Consider the following 19,816-nt stretch of genomic DNA (forward strand, 5'->3'; position numbering starts at 1 on the left):
ATTTTTGGTGAAGTATGTCTCATATTATCTTGTACGGTCTTCAAATAATATCGTTTTCATAAGAGGTATTTTATTAACCTTTGATGATTGTAGTACCATGATGATTTGAAAAATAACTCTTGTTGATTTCTTCAAGAGTCTTTTTTATATCAAAGTATTATTTTGAGGATAAATGTCTTTTAGGTTGAGGATAAATGTCTTTTAGTTTAAGGACATCATTATATAAAAAATGCCTTATTAAAAATTTATTACGAAAAACCATGGGAGAAAATCTTAATTAAAGAAAAAGAGTACATTATTATTTTTAGTACGTTATAAAAGTTGTCTCATTAAAAACTTTGCCAGGAAAATCCTATTGAACAAAACTTTGGTCCAGGGGGAAAAAGTACAACATGTATTTAGTCCCTCTTGACACTATAACAAAAATTGCCTTTTGCAAAAAAAGTTGCAAAAAATCGATGCAAACCTCGCTGTTTCCATAGAGTGAAGGATACGGCAATATTTTTTTTTTTGTTGCAGAAAGCTTTTTTTTGCAGCATTTTTTTCGCATTGCGAAAAACCTTTTTGCCACTTTTTTACGCCTTGTGAATAACCTTTTTGTAGTGTTTTTTCGTGTTGCGAATAACCTTTTTGCAACATTTTTATTTGTTGTGAATATCTTTTTCACAACATTTTCTTCATGTTGTGAATAACTTTATGCAACGTTTTAAGTTATAAATAACTTTTTAACAGCGCTTTTTTGAGCGTTATCTATGATTTTTCCTTATTTTTTGTAACTTTTTTCAAATGTTGCTGTAGGTTATTTTACATTTTTTGGCAAAATTTTCATTTTTTTATTTGTACAGTGATTTACATATATCAACCACAAAATATAATAGAAGATAACTATATCAAATAACTTCAATAATCATTATTAATTGAACTCCAAAATGTAACAATATTCGTACAAAATCCAGATCCAAAATTCCAAAACACCTAAAAATCCAATACAAAATAATAATAATAATAAAAAAAATAAAAAACCACAAACTAAGTAATTAGTAAAATTACCCGCATCAGCCTCTTTAATTTTCTTCTCAGCAATCTTTGATACAAGCTGTGCCTTTAGTATCGGTCCTGGCCTACGAAAAAAGAAGATAAAGATAGATACCAGGAAATCATTCATAACTCATCACAAATAACCAGAAAACTTGAATGAACAAATGTTTCTGTGTGTGCAGGATCCCATTGTCCAAAATGACCACTTCAAAACCTTAGAAATGAGTATAGTTTTATGTTCAAAGAAGTTATCACGTAATGCTTTCTACAAAAGAAAAAAGGAATAGGGAATGTCTAGTAAAATTCCCCATTAAATAATTCCCCAACAGCAATCTGTTTGAATTTTGAGCTTACAACAAAAATATTACAGAGATCACAGCTGGTTAATATTGAATCCAATTTTCCGAAAATGGGGAGAGCGTGAGAACAAGAATACCAAAAAGTTTTCATAGAAAATCAATGTTACAGGTAGAAGAAGACGACTTCCTCAAAAAATACAGCCAAGGTTATTAAATCTAATGCAATTTTATCCAAGAACCAAACCAAGCTCATTAAATCCAATATTGCTTCAATCAAGAACCGATCCAAGCTTATTAAACTTCCTTCTGATTCTGCTAAGAACAAAACCAAGCCTATTAAAACCACCTCTGATTCCATTAAAGATCCTACGACCACTATCAAATCCCAGCTCAAGAAGCTAGGAAGTTAGAATCTCAACATTATATGGCTTTACATTAATTTGACATGGTCATGTAGGAATCTAGCAAGTTAGGTACACAAGGATATCAACCATACGCCTAGAACAGGGTAGAAACATCTGTAAAATGAATAAGTTCTATAATAACAAGTACATAGGAGTAAAATCTTATCCTAAATTAAGAAGAAAATAGAGATTAAGTACCTCAAGTTAGGAGCTTCATATCCTGCATAGATCAAACCAAATGAGAAAAATAAGAATGTAAAAATAAAAGTAAATATTTATTTCTATAATATCCACCCCCGCCTCTTACAGTAAACCTATATCCCCTTTTAGTTTCTGAAAATTAGCCAAAAGACTGTGTGAAAACTATATTCTAATTAAGTACAGCTTCCCTTAGGGTGAAGAGATTAAGATCCATCTTTTAAACAAACATAATCAAACTTTCCGGGAGTAGATTTAGCTCTTGAATAGAAGGGAGGCTTCTTTAATTTGAGCCACAAAAAGAGAGAATTGTTTTTGCTCTCGTAATAAATAAAATATAGAAAGGAACTTGCTTCACGTAATGCTAATCATCATCCTCGCTTCAGTTCTCAAATACTTGGATCACCTTCAATCGGTTTCTTTATTTAAAGGAAGATAAGTAAATGAAAAAAAAAAGTGTGAAATGATTTTAAATAAGAAAAACAATTTTGCTAGAGGCATGACAATATTCAAGTCGCATATGCAAGATGAGTAGCTTGAAAGCAACTAGCTTGGCATCTAAAAAAAATGTTTGTTAACTTCTAAGCCCAAGAAAAAACAGAACATGAATAGAAGTTAAGATGCCTTAAAAATCATTAATACTATATTCAGCAGTAAAGATACAAGCTTTGCAACACCAAAATCCCATAATAATGAAAATAAACAAAACCTTTCCTACTAGGCTGTGAAATTATAATTACGAGTGTATTATTTTTCATTTAGCCTGCAAACAAACAACACTTAAATAAGAAAACCCAATTGAAATATGCAACAAAAATGAAATCTTGTTGTGATAATAAACCATTTTATTATACACAAACCTAGGCCAAATGAAACTCTACCAAATGGAACCTAGAACTGACACACACATTCAAAAATATAAATAATTTATACCACTTGTATTTAGTAAAAAATGAAAAATAATATAAAAACTCTACAGAAGGAACAATAAATCAACACAAGATAGAAACTTTAAAATACCCACAATCAAATATTTAAGAAAATACGTACCAGATCATCAAAGACCAGAATAGCAGAAAGCTTGGAATTCGCAGTGCCCGAAATATAGCATTTGACGCCTCCAAGCTATTGTGGCTATAGTTCAAAAAAATAGGTATGTAAAAGTGAGAAATTATTTCCTTTATTGGGCCAAAGAAAGAGAATGGATGAGTTTTAGCAAGAGAGATGGAGGGTGTGATGGAGGCAGTGCGCATGTGAGGTTAGGGGTTCAATTTGTGGTGTATAAAGTGGGCAATTGTTTGAGAGAGGAAAAATGAAAATTTTGGATTGTAGTGAAATTTTAAGAGGGGATTAAAATTTTTAAAGGGGAATATTATTTACCAATGGATTAGTAACCCAATTTTAGACTTTTGACAACGTTTTTTGAATATTGCAAAAAATTATATTTTGCAACACTAAAAAAAGTAGCAAAATATGGAAAAAGTTGCAAAAAGTTAGGCTGTTTGCAATGTTTTTTGATCGTTGCAAAAGAATACTTTTTGCAATGCTCAAAAACGTTGCAAAATAAGGTATTTTGAAATATTTTTTAAACTTTGCAAAATTAGACTTTTTGCAACGTTCAGAAAATATTGTAAAAGAATAAAACTTTTCATCATGTTCAAAAAAGTTGCGAAAGAAACATTGGCAATATTTATTTTAAAAATATTGTCAAAACTCAATTACATTAACTAATTGCAACATTCACTTATTAAAATGTTGCAATAGATCTATTTAGCAACACTTAACTATCGAATATTTTCATTTATGTGTTGCAAATGACCATTTTTGGTGTAGTGTGGTAATATCAGTTGAATTACATTTCAAGCATATTAAATCCTCCAGGGATAACATTAATAGTCTTTAGATGATTTGACTATCATGTATTTCTAATTTCATGCATTGTCAAGATATCATGATATGGACTCGTAATTTTATCCACAACGATCTTTACGAAATTCACTATGTTAAGAGTCGTACATTATATATTGCAGCTTCATTTTTTTTTCGCACAAGTATATACTTTTAGATGTTCGGACTGCAGGTTCAAAAACTTTAGATTTCTCTAATAAATTCGTTACTAGGATCCTGCCATTTTATTTGGCCAATCATTACTTCGATCAATGACAAATTCATTTCGATATCCTTGCTATTCATAATATGATGTAGTAAATCACGTACAAAAGTGTTATCGACAGTTTTTCTTTTCGATTATATTTATTTCTCCATAATGACATAAACCTATTGAGTATCTTAATCTTCAACATATTCTCGGGTTTTATAATTTGTTATATCTAAATACTTATGAAAAGTATGTCTCCTTAATGAGACTATCTTTGTTAATTGCTCTATTTTCATTTGGCAACTTTTATATTATAATCGATTATTATCGTGCTTCAAGTGTACTATCAAATATCATATTAATTGATTATCCTCTAGGACATTAATTAGAGTAGGAACATTTAAAGATGATGGAGATATTATTGATATCTTTGATCAATAAATGCATCTAAATAATAATCTTTCGAACATCTAGTTCAAATTATCATTTACTAGGATTTAGATAATGATACATTTCTACATTATTTCCAACTTCTTAATTCATTCCCCTAATGTTGGAAGCATTGTCCAATCAAATTGACATTCATTTTTTCAGCGTTATAAAATATCACCTATTTGGGATAAAGGTTCAAACAACGCATTTATTCTTAACATTCGTTATTTTCCATCGTAATGCATTGTGGTTGATCAATTTTACATATACCGCACTATCAAAATAATTAGATAAAAAAATTAGGTCATGATCATAAGCCAAGTTATAATCGAGAGAACTATGATATTGACATGATGCGTAGTAACAAAAAAGAAAAAGAAAAAGGAAGTACGTTATTTTCAATAGTAATAGTTAAAAATATCAAACGAGGACACTTAACAATTAATTGTGTTAAAACCATTCAAAAGTTTAGGATGTAGATTCACTAACATTAACAAGAAAAACCATCTTTCTGTATAATCTGAAAATTATGCTCATAATTTGAGTTAAATTTTGCAAATTTCAAGTTGTGAACGCCATGCAATTATTTAGTATTTGTTCAAATCTATTAGATACAAATAATATTTAGATGGTCAACTGGAGGATGATGGAGCCCCATTTATCATCCTAATTAATTTTTTTCAAAAATATTTGGAATTCAATCCCTATTTTAGTTAGTGATGATTAATAAATTTTTATACGAAAGAGAATAAATATTATATAGGATTTCACTGGATTGAAGAATATTCTCGCTTTTCATTGAGTATCAATTTGAATTTTTAATTTTACATTATTATTGATCAAGTGATGGTATAACTGGTCATACCGAACAATAAAAGTCAAATTGAACTTATGGTTCATTATAAGATATAATTCAATTATTTAATTTTGAAGAAATAATCAATATCAATATGACATGTTTATATGTTTTCCTTTAAGAAAAAACACGAATTCAAATGATATATTTTTCGAAATATGTGCTACTTTGGGAGTAGTTTGTATTTTATTATTGTTTTTTAAAGTACAATATATCAATATTTTTCTAGAATATTGAATTATAATTCATACTAATCATTCATACTAATCAAGAGTGATAAATTAATATTCTTCTTAAATATTAATAATATAGAAATTTAATTTCCTTTAAAAATTACAATCCAATATTGAGTTGTTTGATTTATGATTTTTAAGGAATGCAATGAGACATATATTATTTGAGATGTGTGCTAGTTCGAGAACATACTATTTTTTATTATTGCTTCTTCAAGAGCAATAAATCAATATTTTTTAAAATATTGAAATTATAATTTACGCTCTTCACAAGCAAGTAAAATTTAAATAAAATATATATAAATAATACTGTGATATTTGAGGAACAACAATATTTTTAATAGGCAAATCCATGAGTAATATTATTCTGGAATATTAATAATATCGTGCTATTTCAGTAGCAAAAAAAAAAAACTATTATTTAAAAATATTAACTCTTCAGGAGTACATTTTATAACAAAAATACTAATATTTACAGAGTCATACTTCTTCAAGAGCCAACATGATATATTATAAATTTGAAATTTATACAAGAATATAAAGTTACTAATCAAGTTAAAAACGTAAATAGTATTTAATAATAATTATAAATATATATATTCCGCATGCATAGACCAAAGAACACGTGCATGAGACGTATATAAGAGCATAATAATTATTTCAATTTAATAATTATTATTATGCTACCAATCTGAGGGGCACTTTTAAAATTGGCTTGGTCAAACTATCCAATTTCACTTTGACTATTGAACAAATGAATATTTTCAAAATGGTCTCTTGATTGTTAAAAGACAAATATGCCCTTAAATATGTTATGCAATTACAAAATTTTGTTTTGACAATACTACCATTATAGTTAACAAGTGAAAATCAAATACTTAACACTTAAAACTTCAAAATCAGATAACTTTTATTAATTGTTTATTCCAACACAGATAATATTTCTCCCATCTCTCATTTGCTTCAACATTAAAATATCATAAATTTATTGAAGCTGAACAAGGAAACATTTTTTTTATATTAATACTTCGATACGATAAGTATATTTACGTATGTTTAATTTCGTTTTTGTTAGATAGTATAGTTTTAATCGATACATCTTATTTCGGCATAGATATTAATGTAGAAGTTTTTTTTAATAGATCTATAATTTTTTAAGCATGAACAAGGAAAAAAAATTATCTATACGTTGAGACCGACCGGACATAACAACTGGCCGTAACAATTGATGGTAAACAACCAGAAGAGCCTGCTGTATTTCATTCTTTTAAAATAAATTTTACCCATTGGATTGAGCCAAATTTTTGACTATTTTTTCTTAAAATTAAAATTTTTGTTTCGTTATGTAGATATAATTGTAATCCCGATTTGTTTCTTTAGTGATTTCAAATTGGATGAAAATGATTGATAGGTATGGAAATGGACGAGTGATATACGTTGTGGTATCCCAATTTTTATAATAGAGAGTACATCCTACGCGAGAATGTACCATATTTACAAACTAAGCTGAATGTCGATCCCTCTCAGTACGATATGAAACTGAGATTTCTATTCAATAGGCATTCATCCATTCTGATTTTACTTATAAATGTTACTTCTAATACTGATGTAAATTATCTATTAAAATTGAACCAAATGCACACAATTCTGACTTCTCTTTACGTGACTTTATTAAGAAATGATGTTGCCAAAGATGAACACAAAAATTCAGATGAAACGGATAATAATGCTAATGATTTTTGGGATACAGCGGAAATTGCTTGTGAGGATGATGTGGTCATTCCTAAGACAGTTGCTCTGTATAGTGATCTCATAATTATGCACAAAATTCTATCAGCAGTTCGAGAAAACGAGAAAGAAAATGAATTTACAAATGAGGATTTGATTGCTTTATCCAATCATAGACATGAGCGGGGTGGAAGCTCAGGCGTTGGATCAAGTGGACAGTCCTCTGATTCTTTGCGTGTGGTTCCCAATGATAAGGATTTACATGTCAAGCAACTACTTGGCACTGGATGGCATTAAAACACAACTTCGAGTTCAATTAAAGGAATCAAATAAGTCATTGTTGATGATTGTTTGTATCGACGACAGTTGCCTTTGGCGCTTGCAGTGACTAAGATGGACACAAATAAGTTCTTTATGGTTTGCAAGTATACATGAAACATATTTATGAAGTGGAAATTCATCAAAACGATCACAAGCAAACTCGAGCATGGTTTTATTGGTCGACATGTAATGCACAAATATCACGATTCATAGACAATCTGCAGACCTTTGGAAATTATTAACGATGTCTTTCGAGAGTACGGAGTGATCATGAGCCACCAGAAGGCTTGAAAAGCCAAAGAATGCACATTTGAGAATTTAATGGGATCGACCGGGGCAAGTTATGCTAAATTAGTCAGGTATTGCCATAACATGGAGAAAACTAATCTTGGTTCGACATTTTTTATTGAGACGAAATGTGAAAATTGCTTTAAGTTTTTATTCATGATTTTTGGACAATGCATTCTGAGATTTCGAAATGCGATGCGACCTTTAATTCTAGTCCATGGTACACTTTGAAAGCTAGATATCTAGATAAGTTGATTATTACTACAGTTAAGATACCAACATCTAACTTTATCCTATTGCATTTGACATAGTCGATAGCGAGAATGATCTGTTGATGCGTTGGTTCTTTACAAAGATGGGGGAAGTGATCGGAAAGTCAAGGTATAGGAAATTCGTTAACTTAAAATCACGGTATCTTCATGTTGGATCATCAAAAAATACATGAATTATAGTGGAAGCGTATTTGAATCAGACATGGTTAATGCAACGATTGAATTTCGTTGTTTAGTCTTCCAAATCTACACGCAGTCTCCTTTTCTCTCTGTGATAGGATGCAGAAGGGAATGAAGTACGTGTGATCTGGGGACCATAACCTTATTTATATAACGATGTCATTTGACCTAATTCAGCCTATCATAGAATTAGGGACTTGGGCCCGGTCACTACACATATATAAATCCACACTTTAATTGGATACATAACGGCCCAAAATCGAAGCCTTATTAGATCACTTTTAATTGGGCTTAACCAAATTTGATAGCCTTTAATTAAGCACACAATTATTCACACATATAAGCCCATCAATTGAATAAAAATCCTTACAATCTCCCACTTGGGCTATATGTATTACCTTATAATTGTGCATTAACATAACCTTATGAGTACTCAGAATTTTGCTATCATTACTAAATGCATCCTCAAACAATCCCGTCCATCACAATATGAAGATCAAAGCGACTTTCGCTACTTTCATGTAGCTAAACCCATCAATGGTCACGTATATCGATATAACTGAATGCCATGGATCAATCATGGATGTATAGCATGAAAATTACATGTGATGTGATCTGTAACATGCCTATTTCCAATTGGTCCACCTTAATACCTTAGTGAGATCATTTTAAATAAGTTCAGAGATAATAAACCAAATAACTGAAAATAACTTTAACAATAAACCATATCCAAAATAATAGTGCATGTGTCCAGTATGAAAAGCAAAAATACAAACTCCCACTGAAACTAAATATCCTCAAGAGACATTACACCAATATGAGTAGTGTGCTCATGAAAGACCTTGGGTATCAATCCCTTAGTAAGGGGATCTGCAACCATGATTTTTGTCCCAATATGCTCTATTAACACCTGTCCACTCTGAACTCTTTCTTTAACAACCATGAACTTGATCTCTATATATTTTGACTTCTCGAGCTCCTACTGTTATTCGAATACAGCACTACTGATTTATTGTCACAAAATATCTTAAGTGGTCTTTCTATGTTGTCCACAATGCGCAGCCCAGTGACAAAATTACGCAGCCGTATTCCACGATTTGATGCCTTATAACACGCTATAAACTCCGCTGCCATGGTGGAAGTAGCTATGAGTGTCTGCTTAGCACTCTTCTAGGAAACAACACCTCCAGCAAATAAGTAAATATAGCTTGAAGTGGATCTCCTGCTATCTTGGCATCCTGCGAAATTGAAATCAGAATAACCGACGATCTCCAACTGATCCGATCTTTTGTATGTAAGCATGTAGTCTGTTGTTCTCTGTAAATACCGCATGACCCATTGGCTGCTTTCCAATGATCCATTCTCGGGGTACTTAAATATCTCCCTAGCATCCCAACAATATACGCTATATCCGAATGTGTACAAACTTGAGCATACATCAGATCCCCTATAGCTGAGGAATAAGGAATCTTTTGAATTTCTTTAATTTCAAAGTCGTTATTAAGGCACTGACGAAAACTAAACTTGTCTCCTTTAGCCACGTCACCTAGTTTACAATCTTGCATGACATATCTTTTAAGTACCTTTTAGATATAACACTTTTGTGATAATCCAAGAATACCTCGGGAACAATCTCGATGTATCTGAATTTCTAATACAAAATAGACGTCACCAAGATCTTTCATCTCAAAATTCTTTGCTAGAAATCTCTTGGTTTCAATATGTCATCGACATATAAAATTAGAAAAATATACTTGCTCCCACTGAACTTGTGGTATATACAATTATTGATCAAATTCATCTTAAAACCAAATGAGATGATCACTTGATGAAACTTGTAATACCATTGACGAGACGCCTGTTTGAGTCCATAGATGAATTTCTTTAATTTACAAATCATATGCTTTGCATCATCTGATACAAAATTTTCTGGTTGTACCATATAAATTGTTTCATTAATGTCACCATTGAGAAACGTTGTTTTAACATCCATTTGATGTAACTCAAGATCGAAATGCGCTACCAATGCCATTATAGTCTTGAAAGAGTCTTTCGAAGAAATCGAAGAGAAAGTCTCTTTATAATCGATGCCTTCTTTCTCTGTAAAACCCTTTGAGACAAGACGAGCCTTTTACCTCTCTACATCACCCTTCGAATCCCTCTTGGTCTTAAATATCCATTTGCAACCAATGGGTTTCGCACCTTTAGGTAATGGAACGAGGTTCCATACGTCATTGTCCTTCATGGACTTTATCTCCTCATTTATGGCATTGAGCCACTTTTGATAGTTAGAACTTTCCATGGCTTAACGAAAGTTAATCGGATCATCTATCACCATTCTAATGTCAACTCATGTTCTTGGAAAAATACGACGTAATCATCCGAAATCGCACTTCTCCTCTCTCTAGTGGATCTTCTTAATGGCATTGACTCTTAAGGCTGGAGAATTTGTTTTTCTGGAACAATCTGTTGACCTTGAGAGGGAGATATGACATTGTCTTGATCCGGAGTTGCTTCTTGAGCAATGTCAAGGATAGAAACCTGATCAATGTCAATGGCAATTGGAAGAATTTTAACATATTCCCCTTTAAAGACAAAGCCTGTAACCCTTTCTCCCCCTACAAACTAAACATCCTCAAAGAACCAAGCATTTCCTATCTTGAAAATTACCTTAGTTTTGGGATCATAAAACTTGTAACCCCTGGATCTTTCAGAATATCCAATAAAATATCAACTGATGGTCCTTGTGTCCAGTTTCTTTTCATTTGACTTATAGAGCCTTGCCTCAGCTGGATACCCCCAAATATGTATATGCTACAAACTAGGCTTTTTGTTCGTCCAAAGCTCATAAGGGGTTTTATCAGTGGCCTTAGTTGGAACTTTGTTGAGTATATATGCTGTGGTCTTATGCTTCATCCTAGAGAGATTCTGGTAAGGTAGAATGACTAATCATACTTCTCACCACATCCTTAACCGTTCTATTTCATCTCTCAGTAAATCTTGAAAAGTCGTCTATGAATATTATAAAATATTGTTGACCGTTCCAAGAACCCGTAGGGAATGATCCACAAGTATCCGTATGTATAAGTTCTAAGATGTCTGAAGTCCTATTGGCTTAAATTCTCCCTTTATTGGTTTGTTTTCCCTTTATACAGTTGATACACAAATTATAATCTGTGAAGTCAAGAGGGTCAAAAATCCCGTCAGACACAAGTCTCTCAATTCTCCTTTTGGAGATGTGACCTAATCTCTTGTGCCACAATGAGGCAGAATTCTCGTCGGTTAATTTTCGTTTTACGCCTCGAGTACTTACATGCAAAGATTTATTAAATAAGCAATTGTATCAATTGAATAAAGATTATCATAACCTGATAAAGAACCGGAACCAATCAATTTTGAATCATGAAACAAACTAAATTTTCCATTTTCAAATGAACAAGAACAACCAAATTTGTCCAAAACAAAAATAGAAATCAAATTATGTCTAAAAGACTGTACAATAAATTTCTCATCAAGATCCAAATAGAAACCAGTATTTAACAATAATCTAAATTTTCATATTGCATCTACTTCCACCTTCTTACCATCGCCAACATAGATGTATCTTTCACCATCATTTGATTTTTGGCAACTCAGGCAACCCTGCATAGACATACTGATGTGAGTTGTTGCACCAAAATCTATCCACCATGTATGTCTAGGTACCGAAGTTAAATTAACCTCAAAACAAACCAAATGGAGAAGAATACCTTTCTTTACACGCTATGCGTGGTAATTGGTGTAATTTTTCTTCTTATGACCTGCAGCTCCATAGAAGAAACAACCACCTTTAGTTGTTCCTTATGCTATTTCTTTTACGATGTTGTACCTGCAGCTTCCTTATTAATCTTCCTTTTCTTGTTCCTTTTGTCCTTAGAGGTGGTGGCTAAATGAGCACTTTCTGTCTTCTCATGCTTCAATCTTTCCTCTTTCTGGACACAGTGTGAGATGAGCTCATTAAGGGTCTATGAGTCCTTTTGACAGTTGTAGCTCAACTTAAATTGATTGAAATGTGCTGGAAGGGATATCAGAACCAAGTGCCCCAACAAGTCTTCAGATAAATCCAACTTGAGTGCCTTTAGTTTTGAAGCAATGTGAGACATTTTCATAATATACTCCCGAATGTTTCCTTTCCCTTTATACCTCATTGAGAAAAGGTTTTGTCAAAAGTGTACTTGTTTCAGTATTTTCTTTATTGGCAAATCTCTTCTCAAAATCCTCAAGAAAACCCTTAGCTGTAGTCACCTTATCGAACATAGTACCCCGAAATGCTTCTGGAATAGCATGCTTCATGACCATTAAGCTTATGCAGTTCGATCGTTCCCATTTTTTCATCTCCCTCTTGTTATCAGAGGTACTCTTATAAGTAAGTGCAGCAGGTTGATCGACCCGTAAAGTAAGGTCCAAGTTCATGACTCCGAGAACAATCATCACGTTCTCTTGCCATGCCTTAAAATTTGTGTCATTAAGCATTGAAATTGAATTGATGCTAGCAGAGATATTATCAGCAGAACCTGAAACAGAGTTAGAGAATGATTATTACGAATAGCTCACATGAATATCTTTAATATGCAAATAATAATAATCTTAAATAATGGTAGGGCCCATCGCAAGATACCTAACACAACATCAATATCTAGTCTTTGGATAGAAATATTGACTTGTAAGTGGTAATCTTGGCGTAGTGATCAAAAATTGACAATAAAACAATGTGTCAATCAATAAATCTTTTTTTGGACCGATTTATTAACCACACATTAAACCAAATAATCGTCACATGTTTATCACCACAGGTGCACGTATATTCGGCTAAATATTGACCTTCCTTTAGGCCGATCAATATTCTCATGAATAACACATGCACAAACACCTTTTAATATTCTAAGTTAATTAATTTTCACAAGAGAGGTTGCTTAGGAAACATGTTTCAGCCGTGCCAGTCGTCGGAATACCAATTTTTTTTTTTAACTTCATAAATCTGTAACTTTAAATGTGAATCCAAAACCAAAAAATTCATAATCTGAAATTTTCTTCATCTATTAATCCATATTATGGAAGACAACCATAAAAAATTCATAAAATTTTTCAAATTCAACATGTAAATCCAAAAATTGTCAAATTTGAAAACTTAAAAGATTATTGCAAGAACCAAATAAAATATTTGATTTTCAATGATTCAACATGAAAAGGTTCTGATACCACTTGTAGGAAATTCGTTACCTTAAAATCACTGAATCTTCATGTTGGATCATCAAGAAATACATGAAATATAGCAGAAGCGTACCTGAATCAGACATGGTTAATGCAATGACTGAATTTCGCGGTTTAGTCTTCCAATTCTACGCACAGTCTCCTTTTCTCTCTATGATGGGATGCAGAAGAGAATAAACAAAATACGTACGTGTGATCTGCCTAATTCGGCCCATCATAGAATTAGGGACTTGGACTCGGTCTCTACACATATATAAATCCACACTTTAATTGGATGCATAACGGTCAAAAATCGAAGTCTTATTAGATCACATTTAAATGGGCTTAACCGAATTTGATAACCTTTAATTTAACACACAATTATTCACATATATAAGCCATTGATTGATTAAAAATCCTTACACGAGGACCTTGCCTTTGTAACTGATCGAAAACTGTCTATAATAAATGGTATCGCTGAAATTTTTTTCGAGGCACATTATGTGTGTTGCATGTACCATATACAAAGCAATCTGAAGACTAGATATAGGGGCAAAAGCATTGTTTCACTGTTTAGGAAAGTGGCTGAAACTTACAATGTTGAGAAGTTTAATAAGTTCATGAACGAAATAGGAAGTAAATCATTCTTGGCATGGCATTATCTAACAAAAAAAGAGATTGAACATTGGGCGCGATCATATTTTTCAAGACGCTAATACAATATGATGACGTCGAATAATGCGAAGTCTCTCAATGCACTATTCAAAAAGGATCGAGAGTTACCAATTCTCACAATGATTGAAAATATTCATAACAAGCTGCAGTGGTGGTTTCACGACTGACGTACAAAATCATAGAGTTACACGAGCGTGTTAGTCCCAACTCAAAAGGATAAACTCTTCAATGATAAAGTCGAATGTGGAACCACTGGATGAGTCGCGTTTCTCCCTGAAATGTGCATATAATACGACATACATGGACTTCACTGATAACATATTCAGTTGCAGTCGATTTTTGTTAAGAGAGTTTGACATATGAGTATGCAATTATAGTGGCTATGTATCGAGGCTTTGCAACGAGAACATTATGCTCTCCTTATTACACGACAGATTCTTAGAGAGCAATATATGTTGAGATTATATTTCTTCTACCGAATGAAGTCGAGTGGGATGTTTTCGATCATATTCTCCAACTTAATACATTGTTGCCACCACAAATTGAACCGTGTGGTCCTGGACATCCATGTACATCTAGAATACCATTTATTAGAGAGTTTCCTCGACCGAATAGGTGCGACAGGTACAGAGCAATAAGGCATACTCGCCAATCTTGTACAAACCAGATTTCCCTGAATGACAATTAGATAGGTGTGGAATGATGTTGCTGTTAAATGAACAATATATACATTTATTTTACAATATTCAAAATTATTTCGTAATTAAATACAAAATTATTTAGTAATTACAAAAAAAAAATTAATGTATAATGTTTACACAAATTTTACAATTATTCCGTAATTACAAAAAAAATTAAATGTACAATGTTTACATAAATTTACAATATTCACAATTATTTCGTAATTAAAAAAATTCGTTATACAAGAAATTTACATAAATCACACGCTAATTTATTCCTTCAAATATGCATCTACGATTGGTTGATTTCATCAATCTTATGTGCCATACTAAATTTTTTTATGTATTTTATGGTGAACACGGCCCATTCACCCTTGCGATTGAACAATAACATTTTAGTTTGGTACCTTGTAGCTAAAAACTATGGTTTAAAGTTAAATAAAATTACAAACACTTACGATATTGATTGTCTCACCGTCGTTATGTCTTACACGACAGCTAGTCTATTCTGCACAATCATCCTGGTTGTCTAGCCATCAGAGGAACGATTGCAGCCACCGACTCCAAGTTTTACTCGAACTGACCCTGTGTTAGACATGAATGATTGGAGTCGTACGCATATATAGTCAAGTAAGCGAAAATGATCTTCACGACAATGATTGATGATTCGCGATGTTTGAAATGTACATATGCATACAACCCTCCCATGGCCTTTCCCCGACACTTAACGGCATTCCGATGACCCACTCGAGCATATATTTAAGCCCCATGTACTCGTTACCCATAAGATGAAGTGACTGATAATTAATGCTAATGACACATATGAACTCCATGTTCAATATGACTCGACCAAAAATGTGAAATGATTTTAGGTATCTTTCAGCTCGGTCACACAACAAGTCTATAACTAAGTTGATGTGCTCCATCAAAAAAATCAATAAAAAAGACGGAGTCATTTCATTTAACACACAAAAAATTATGTATGCATAAAAAATAATAATATGACTCCGTCACTTATATCGTCGACGAGCCAAGCTCCCGAAGTGGTGATGTTATAAACCACTTGTAAGCATCTGAGATCGTCCTTTGAGCTATTGTGTGGCTAATTCAGATGTTGAAATATGGCCGGGTCAATCGACCATTTCACTTATTTCCTTCCAATCTGATGCTAATGAATATGAACTCAAATCAAATCCAGCAGGTACATCCATTATGATCAAACAACAAGAGCAAAAAAGAAATTAAACAAACATTAATATTAAAGTTAAAGTAACAAGAATTAGATTTTCAAAGATTCTCTCACCAGCATCATGTATATTTGAGACGTTTCCAATTGTGCCAATAACCACTTCCTTGGATTTATCTACTAGATCCTTTCAACGGTGACTATAGCAAGGAACTAACATAGCAAAACTATCATCACTTTGGAAGCTAAGGCCATGGGGCTCCAACCATCCAACTTACCAATCTAAACCATTAGAATCAGATCTTGAAAGACATCGCTCATGAGTTCAATTGTGATATGACGATGAATTGAAATTGATATTTCTTCTGAAGCATAGATAAATTTATAGTGTCATTTTTTTCCTTCTGAGAGAAGATAGAAGACTTTGAATTATTAACAATAATCTAAGTTGTCATGCTCATAACGTGTTATAAACCAGGGAGAAAAAGAGAACATAAGAGAGAAGTCAATAAACTTGTATGTATTTTATTTGAACCAATACCCCATAATTATAGGGTCCAAAATAACTGTTGCACTTGGAATGAAATAGATTTTTCAGGCTAGATAAGACTTATCTATGTATTATGTTAACACTAAATAATCATTAATAATTATCTCAATATTTTATAACAAAAAATAAATTTTGAATTTATGTGTAAAATATTTTAATTATCAATCGGGTTTCTTCAATGGATTTTACTAACATCCTGGTTGTGAGGGCCAACATTTTTTAATGGGCTTGGCCTCCATCCTCTTGTGATGGGGTTGACCTTGGTGTACACTTAGGGTGCAAATATTTTTTTCATGAAAAATGTATTTTTTTTCACCAAAATTCATACTTTTTGTACTGTTTGATTGATATTTTTCTCATAGAAAATATTTTCTTACTTTTGGTTATGTGACTATATTTTCATCAAAATCAAGGAAAATAAATTCTTTAGGAGGATTGAGATTTTATTTTTCAGGGAATCCACACACACACACACACACTCTCTCTCTCTCTCTCTCAACAAAGAATACACAAGTATAATATTTTTTAGTTTGCAAACAAAATCAACCTAATATATTTAATTATAATTTTCATATAAATAAGTTTCTTAAAAAAAAATTCAATGCAAATTTGATTACGCCCAAAGTATAACGCGATAATTGTAGTATAGCTTTAGGGTATCAATTCCATAGAGAGATGGAAAATGCTAAAAGGATCAGAAACTTAGGGGTTTCGAGAGTTATTTCCTCATCCACTTGACCTCTAATGCTTTTGAATCTTCATCATAAGGTTAGACACAAGTTTGGAATATTTGTACTTTAGCCCCCGAACTTTCATTTTGTTCCATTTTGGTCCCTTTCCGCTCTTTTCTCCCAAATTTCACATTTTCTACTAAAATGCAACATGATTCAAAATATAAGTATAATAAGTGCATTTTGGTATCAAAGAATCACACAAACGCACAAATAAGAAGGGAAAATTATGATATTTCACACTCTTATCATTTCTCTAAGCACAAGTAGAAGTGAGGAACCCTCATTTATGTTCGTATACATCAAGTTTTACCAAATCCAAAGTAAGAAATTATCCCAATTTATTTGTCTTCCCCTCATGTTGCAACTATAGATATAGAAAATATAGAAAATCCATTTAGCCGTCACTTAAGATTCAGAGTGGAATCAAGATTCAAGGAAAATATATAATTTACTACACTATTGAGTATTTTGTGGAATCAAGATTCAAAGTATACCCCAATTTCTCTCCTCTCTCAACAACAAAACTCTCTAATACAAATATTGTAGATATCCTTTTGGGCTGATTAAATATGATATTACTACATTGCTCCTCGCATATTTTAATTTGAATATCTGCATTGAAATTCAAGATTTTAGCTTAGGCAATTTGTAGGGTTCTTCATGGTTCTTCACTTTCCTAGTTGTTCTACTCCTTCTCTTTCCTCGACCATTACTTCTGAAACAGGATCTGTGGTGATTTGTGTTTTTTATGGTTTCCTTTTTTGGGATTGGACAATTTGTAGGGTTCTTCATGGATTTGGGGTGATTTTGATTTCTTTTTAGCTTCCTTTTTGGGACTATAGAAGCCTGGTATCAATTGGCGTGTGTTTTTTTTCCCTCAATTTTCGTCCAACTGGCTTTCCGTTACGTGCCATGTTGGATTTTCATTCGTTATGTGTCACTTTTTGTTAAGTGAATGTAATGGAGATGAGACGGGGTGATGGATGGGTAAGGTATTGGAAAGACGGGTGAGCATCGGGTAATAAAGTAAAGATTCGATGAGCAAGTAGTAATATAAGGAGGTGTATTCAATTGAAATTTTTAATAATTTTTTGGGATTTAAAAAGTTTATGGGTATTCAATTGAGGCTTTTTGAAACTTTCTAAAAGTCACGGTGTAAGCAATTGAGACTTTAATAAACTTTTAAATAGTTTTAATAGTTATGATGTATTCAATTAAATTTTTTTAGAAGTTTCTACAAGTCTTAAGATATTCAAATTTTAATGGCTTCCAGAGATTTTTATATACAAGTCTCTGAAATACTAACTTTAAGTAAAAAGTACTCATATAAAATCTTAAAATTTGTCTCTCATTAATCACGGATTTTAAGAGATTTTTAAAAAAATATTTTTTTTTTTCAATTTTTCTTTCCTTTAACCTTCTATGGATCTGTATGATTAAAATTTTTTTTTTCATTGATTATATTCCATTTATCTATCTATCTCTCTCTCTCTCTCACACACACACATTATTTATCTTTATTTCCTATTAATAATTTTTTGGGATTTAAAAAGTTTATGGGTATTCAATTGAGGCTTTTTGAAACTTTCTAAAAGTCACGGTATAAGCAATTGAGACTTTAATAAACTTTTAAATAGTTTTAATAGTTATGATGTATTCAATTAAAAATTTTTAGAAGTTTCTACAAGTCTTAAGATATTCAAATTTTAATGGCTTCCAGAGATTTTTATATACAAGTCTCTGAAATACTAACTTTAAGTAAAAAGTACTCATATAAAATCTTAAAATTTGTCTCTTATTAATCACGGATTTTAGGAGACTTTTAAAAAAATATTTTTTTTTTCAATTTTTCTTTCCTTTAACCTTCTATGGATCTGGATGATTAAATTTTTTTTTTCATTGATTATATTCCATTTATCTCTCTCTCTCTCTCTCTCTCTCACACATTATTTGTCTTTATTTCCTATTAATAATTTTTTGGGATTTAAAAAGTTAATGGGTATTCAATTGAGGCTTTTTGAAACTTTCTAAAAGTCACGGTGTAAGCAATTGAGACTTTAATGAACTTTTAAATAGTTTTAATAGTTATGATGTATTCAATTAAAATTTTTTAGAAGTTTCTACAAGTCTTAAGATATTCAAATTTTAATGGCTTCCAGAGATTTTTATATACAAGTCTCTGAAATACTAACTTTAAGTAAAAAGTACTCATATAAAATCTTAAAATTTGTCTCTCATTAATCACGGATTTTAGGAGACTTTTAAAAAAATATTTTTTTTTCAATTTTTCTTTCATTTAACCTTCTATGGATCTGTATGATTAAATTTTTTTTTCATTGATTATATTCCATTTATCTATCTCTCTCTCTCTCTCTCTCTCACACACACACACATTATTTATCTTTATTTTCTATG

At 31.7% G+C, this 19,816-nt stretch overlaps 1 long non-coding RNA gene across 1 annotated transcript; it reads right to left on the bottom strand.

The window, feature by feature from the left end:
• Positions 1-890: 890 nt before the first annotated feature.
• LOC111374779 lies at positions 891-3,216 on the bottom strand. The gene is made up of 3 exons (XR_002699204.1): positions 2,990-3,216; positions 1,940-1,961; positions 891-1,121 (listed from the first exon to the last, which is right to left on the bottom strand). It is a non-coding gene; the product is annotated as an uncharacterized LOC111374779 (long non-coding RNA).
• Positions 3,217-19,816: the final 16,600 nt, after the last annotated feature.

This window comes from Olea europaea, unplaced genomic scaffold (genome assembly GCF_002742605.1).
Source record: "Olea europaea var. sylvestris unplaced genomic scaffold, O_europaea_v1 scaffold1289, whole genome shotgun sequence".
Lineage (NCBI taxonomy): Eukaryota > Viridiplantae > Streptophyta > Magnoliopsida > Lamiales > Oleaceae > Olea > Olea europaea.